The sequence below is a fragment of the Mustelus asterias genome, unplaced genomic scaffold, assembly GCF_964213995.1.
Source record: "Mustelus asterias unplaced genomic scaffold, sMusAst1.hap1.1 HAP1_SCAFFOLD_318, whole genome shotgun sequence".
NCBI classification, from domain to species: Eukaryota; Metazoa; Chordata; class Chondrichthyes; order Carcharhiniformes; family Triakidae; genus Mustelus; species Mustelus asterias.
The window spans coordinates 281,861-288,632 of NW_027590280.1; positions in this window are offsets into that span (position 1 = coordinate 281,861).

Consider the following 6,772-nt stretch of genomic DNA (forward strand, 5'->3'; position numbering starts at 1 on the left):
TACCTGTCCTGGGAGTGTTTGATGGGGACAGTGTAGAGGGAGCTTCACTCTGTATCTAACCCCGTGCTGTCCCTGTCCTGGGAGTGTTTGATGGGGACAGTGTAGAGGGAGGTTTACTCTGTGTCTAACCCCCCGTGCTGTAGCTGTCCCGGAGTGTTTGATGGGACAATGTAGAGGGTATGTTTTAACCCATGATGTACCTGTCCTTGGCATGTTGCGTCACTCTGTACCTAATCACTTCTGCATCTGTTCTGGGAGTGTAAAACTTGTCCATGTGGAAAATGTTCCATTTCCAGGGTTCCTGAGGCACCATTTGCTGCACAGAGATATCCAACAACAACAGGAGGTTATGTTCTGTGCGCTGAGTTGGGAGAGGAATGTGTTTGGTAAACTCACAGGGTCAGTGATCGGACAGGAGAGCACAATCTTTCCAGTTTGGAAAGGATCGGATCCAATTCTTGAACGTTTCTGAGAGCCAGTTAGAAATGATCTGAAACATCCTCAAACTGATTCTCCAGAAGCTTCCGAGCATTGTGGGACTTGCAACATTAATCACAGAACATGGAATTTTCAATTCATTCAAACAGTTGTGAGAACAAGTTGTTGTGTCTAATTATCATGATGTCCAAACAATGCAGATTGTGTGTGAATGCCTGGTTCTCCGATCAGGTCTGACCTGGATTTTCTCCATATCACAATCATCGAATGCTGAAGCTAACAAGAGGCTATTCCACGCACTGCTTCTGTGCCAGCTCTCTGAACGGATGGTCCAATTAGTCCCACTTCCTGTTATTCCTTTCCCTTCAGTATTCACAATGTTCTCTTTCAAAATCGATTCCAGATCACAATCGATTCCAGGTCTTAATCGATTCCAGATCACAATCGATTCCAGATCACAATCGATTCCGGATCACTATCGATTCCAGGTCACAATCGATTCCAGATCACAATCGATTCCAGATCACAATCGATTCCAGGTCACAATCAATTCTGGATCACAATCGATTCCGGATCACAATCAATTCCAGATCACAATCGATTCCGGATCACAATCGATTCCAGGTCACAATCGATTCCAGATCACAATCGATTACAGATCACAATCGATTCCAGGTCACAATCAATTCTGGATCACAATCGATTCCGGATCACAATCTATTCCAGATCACAATCGATTCCGGATCACAATCGATTCCAGGTCACAATCGATTCCAGGTCACAATCGATTACAGATCACAATCGATTCCGGATCACAATCAATTCCAGATCACAATCGATTCCGGATCACAATCGATTCCAGGTCACAATCGATTCCAGATCACAATCGATTCCAGGTCACAATCGATTCCAGGTCACAATCGATTCCAGATCACAATCGATTCTAGGTCACAATCAATTCCAGATCACAATCGATTCCAGATCACAATCGATTCCAGGTCACAATCAATTCTGGATCACAATCGATTCCGGATCACAATCAATTCCAGATCACAATCGATTCCGGATCACAATCGATTCCAGGTCACAATCGATTCCAGATCACAACCGATTCCAAATCACAATCGATTCCAGATCACAATTGATTCCAAATCACAATTAATTTCAGATCAAAATCAATTCCAGATCGCAATTGATTCCGGATCATAATCAATTCTGGATCACAATCAATTCCAGGTCACAATCGATTCCAGGTCACAATTGATTCCAGATCACAATCGATTCCAGATCACAATCGATTCCAGATCACATTCTATTCCAGATCACAATTGATTACAGATCACGATTGATTCCAGATCACAATCGATTCCAGATCACGATAGATTTCAGGCAATGATTGCTTCCAGATAACTGACGGTGGGGCAAGCTGGCCAGGCTGGGACGGGTTTACCCCCAACCTCAACACCGAGGGGGTAAAAAAAAACCTCCTCGAAGTTTCCCCAAAACGGAAATGGTTTGTAGGTGTTGGCTGTCTTCCCTGACTGAAACAGAAGTGTCATATTGACCAGCCTCTCTGGCATGATCCGATATTTCAGAAGACTGAGAAGGTTATGACCAGAGATTCCAATATTTATAACCTCCTCCTCAATGCAAACGGACAGCTGCATGTGTCTGAGGGGGTTCTCATGTTGATGTGGGCCAGATTTCACTCAGCGTGAGGGTTTCTGCAATCGGACACTCCAGCACAGCAACCACATAGACCATTCAATGTAGCAGCAGAATGAGGCCATTTGGCCCATCGAGCCTGCTCACCATTCAATGAATCATAGCTGATCTGATTTGATAATCCTCAACTCCACTTTCCCAATTTATCCCCATAACTCCGATTCTCTTACTGATTAAAAATCTGTCTATCTCAGCCTCAAACATACTTAATGACCCAACCTCCACAGCCCTCTGCAGTAATGAATTCCCCAGATTCACTCCCCTCTGAGAGAAGAAATTCCTCCTCATCTCTGTCTTAAATGGGCGACCCCTTACTCTGAGATTATGTCCTCTGTTCTAGATTCTCCCACAAGCGGAAACAACCTCTCAGTATCTACCCTGTCAAGCCCCCCGAGAATCCTACATATCTCAATAACAACGCCCCTCATTCTTCTAAACTCCAATGAGTACAGGCCAACCTCAACCTTTCCTCATAAGAAAATCCCTCCATACCCGGGATCAACCCAATGAATATTCTCTGGACTGCCTCCAATGCCAGCATACATTTCCTTAGATAAGGGGAACACAACTGTTCACAGTATTCCAGCTGTGGGCTAAACTGGTGCCTTGTATAGTTTTAACAAGACTTCCTTATTTTTATAAGAACATAAGAACTAGGAGCAGGAGTAGGCCATCTAGCCCCTCGAGCCTGCCCCGCCATTCAATAAGATCATGGCTGATCTGACGTGGATCAGTACCACTTACCCGCCTGATCCCCATAACCCTTAATTCCCTTACCGATCAGGAATCCATCCATCCGCGCTTTAAACATATTCAGCGAGGTAGCCTCCACCACCTCAGTGGGCAGAGAATTCCAGAGATTCACCACCCTCTGGGAGAAGAAGTTCCTCCTCAACTCTGTCTTAAACCGACCCCCCTTTATTTTGAGGCTGTGTCCTCTAGTTTTAACTTCCTTACTAAGTGGAAAGAATCTCTCCGCCTCCACCCTATCCAGCCCCCGCATTATCTTATAAGTCTCCATAAGATCCCCCCTCATCCTTCTAAACTCCAACGAGTACAAACCCAATCTCCTCAGCCTCTCCTCATAATCCAAACCCCTCATCTCCGGTATCAACCTGGTGAACCTTCTCTGCACTCCCTCCAATGCCAATATATCCTTCCTCATATAAGGGGACCAATACTGCACACAGTATTCCAGCTGCGGCCTCACCAATGCCCTGTACAGGTGCATCAAGACATCCCTGCTTTTATATTCTATTCTCTTTGACATCAAGGTCAACATTCCATTTACCTTCTCTATTCCCACTGAACCTGCACGCTCGCTTTTTGTGATTTATGCCTAAGGACACCAAATCCCTCTGTGCTGCAGCTTTCTGCAGTCTTTTTGCATTAGCATGTTTGCAGATGACACCAAGATTGGTCAGGTGGTTAATAGTGAAGAAGGTGGTAGATTACAGGAAGATATAGATGGGTTGGTCAGATGGGCAGAGCAGTGGCAGATGGTATTTAACACTGATAAGTGCGAGATGATGCACTTTGGAAGAAGTAACAAGACAAGGGAGTATTTAATGAATGACGGACACTAGGAAGCTCAGAGGAATAGATAGATCTTGGGGTACTTATTCACAGATCCCTGAAGGCAGCAGAACAGGAAACAGGTAGTTAAGAAGGCATATGGGACACTTGCTTTTATCAGTCGTGGCATAGTGTATAAGAGCAAGGAGGTAATGTTGCAGTTGTACAGAATGTTGGTTAGGCTATAGCTGGAGTACTGTGTGCAGTTCTGGTCACCTCACTATAGGAAAGATGTGAATGCACTAGGGGATACAGAGGAGATTCACCAGGATGCTGTCTGGGATGCAGCGTTTGAGCTATAAGGAAAGAATGGATCGGCTTGGATTGTTTTCTCTAGAGCAGAGAAGGCTGAGGGGGTCATGTTTGAGGTGTATAAGATAATGAGGGGTTTGGACAGGGTGAGTAGGAATCATAACATTCAAGGATATGGGACAAGAGCTGGAAAATGGGATAAGCATGACTTTAGTGGGAGTTATTGTTGGTGCAGATATGATGGGCCACAGGACCTTTTCTGCATTGTACGACTCTCTGACTCTATTTAAATAATATTCAGCTCCTTTATTCTTCCTATCAAAGTGCAGAACTTCACATTTTCCTACATTATATTCCATCTGGCAAGTTTTTGCCCATTCACTTAACCTGTCTATATCCCTCTGTAGACTCTGTGTCATCCTCACCACTTCCCACCTATTTTTGTGCCATCCACAAACTTGGCAATAGTACATTCACTTCCCTCATCCAAGTCATTAACATATATTGTCAATAATTGTGGCTCCAGCCACTGATCCCAGTGATACTCCACTAGTTACAGGTTGTTAACCTGAAAATGCCCCTCTAACCCAACTCTCTGTCTTCTATCAGTTATGATGTGGAGATGCCGGCGTTGGACTGGGGTAAACACAGTAAGAGTTTTAACAACACCAGGTTAAAGTCCAACAGGTCTATTTGGTAGCAAATGCCATTAGCTTTCAGAGCGCTGCCCCTTCGTCAGATGGAGTGGAAATCTGCTCACAAATAAGGCACACAGAGACACAAAATCAAGTTACAGAATACTGATTAGAATGCGAATCTTTACAGCCAACCAGGTCTTAAAGATACAGACAATGTGAGTGGAGAGAGCATTAAGCCGCACCATTGTCCGCAGCAAACTACCCAGCCTTCAGGAGAACAGTGACCACGACACCACACAATCCTGCCACAGCAACCTCTGCAAGACGTGCCGGATCATCGACACGGATGCCATCATCTCACGTGAGAACACCATCCACCAGGTACACGGTACCTACTCTTGCAACTCGGCCAACGTTGTCTACCTGATACGCTGCAGGAAAGGATGTCCCGAGGCATGGTACATTGGGGAGACCATGCAGACGCTACGACAACGGATGAATGAACACCGCTCAACAATCACCAGGCAAGAATGTTCTCTTCCTTTTGGGAACACTTCAGCGGTCACAGGCATTCAGCCTCTGATCTTCAGGTAAGCGTTCTCCAAGGCAGCCTTCACGACACACGACAGCGCAGAATCGGTGAGCAGAAACTGATAGCCAAGTTCCGCACACATGAGGACGGCCTCAACCGGGATCTTGGGTTCATGCCACACTATCGGTAACCCCCACAGCTTGCCTGGGCTTGCAAAATCTCACTGGCTGTCCTGTCTGGAGACAATACACATTTCTTTAACCTGTGCCTAATGCTCCCTCCACTCACATTGTCTGTATCTTTAAGACTTGATTAGCTGTAGAGATTCGCATTCTAATCAGTATTCTGTAACTTGATTTTGTGTCTCTGTGCCCTGTTTGTGAGCAGATTTCCACTCCATCTAACGAAGGAGCAGCGCTCCAAAAGCTAATGGCATTTGCTACCAAATAAACCTGTTGGACTTTAACCTGGTGTTGTTAAAACTCTTACTATCAGTTAGCTAATTGTCTGTCAATGCTCATATACTACCCCCAACACCATGAGCTTTTATCTTGTTAAGTCACCTTCTGTGCGGAACCTTATTGAATGATTTTGGAAATCCAAGGATATTATATCTACAGGTTCCGCTTTATCTGTCCTGCTCATTACCATCTGAAAGAATTCTAATAAATCTATCGGGCATGTTTTCCCCTTCATGAAGCCATGCTGACTCTGTTTGATTATATTATGCATTTCTAAATGCTCTAACATTTTCCCAATGACAGATGTTAAGCTAACTGGACTGTTTTTTGTCTTCCTCCCTTTTTGAATAAAGGGGTTACATTGACAGTTTTCCAATTCTCTGGGATTTTTCTAGAATTTAAGGATATTTGGAAGATTACTACCAGTGTATCCACTATCGCTGTGGCTATTTCCTTTAATATCCTAGGATACAGCCCACCAGCTCCAGGGGAATTTAGCCCCATTAGTTTCCCCAGTATTCTAAGAACCATAGAACCATAGAAAAGTTACAGCACTTTCAGCCATTCAGCTCATCTTGTACATGCCAGCCTGAGGACACCCAGGTGCCTTCCTTATCCCACTTTCCTGCACCCGGCCCATAGCCCGATAGCTTACAGCACTTAAGGTGAGATCCAGGTACTTTTTAAAAGAGTTTAGCATCTCTGCCTCCATCACCAACTCAGGCAGTGAATTCCAAACACCCACCGCCCTCTGTGTAAAAAGGTTCTTCTTCATGTCCCCTCTACATCTTCTGCCAATTATCTTGAATCTATGTCCCCTGGTTCTAGAATTCTCCGCCAAGGGAAACAATTTTATTCTGTCCACTCTATCTCTTCCCCTCATAATTCTGTACACCTCTATCAAGTCACCCCTTAGCCTTCTTTGTTCCAAGGAAAATAACCCCAACCTATCCAATCTCTCCTCACAGCTACACGTTTCCAGCCCTGGCAACATTCTTGTAAACCTCCTCTGCACTCTCTCCAGAGCAGTTACATCCTTCCTGTAATGTGGTGACCAGAGCTGCACACAATGCTCCAGTTGCGGCCTCACCAGTGTCTTGTACAATTTCAACATTATATCCTTACTTTTATATTCTATACCTCTGCCAATG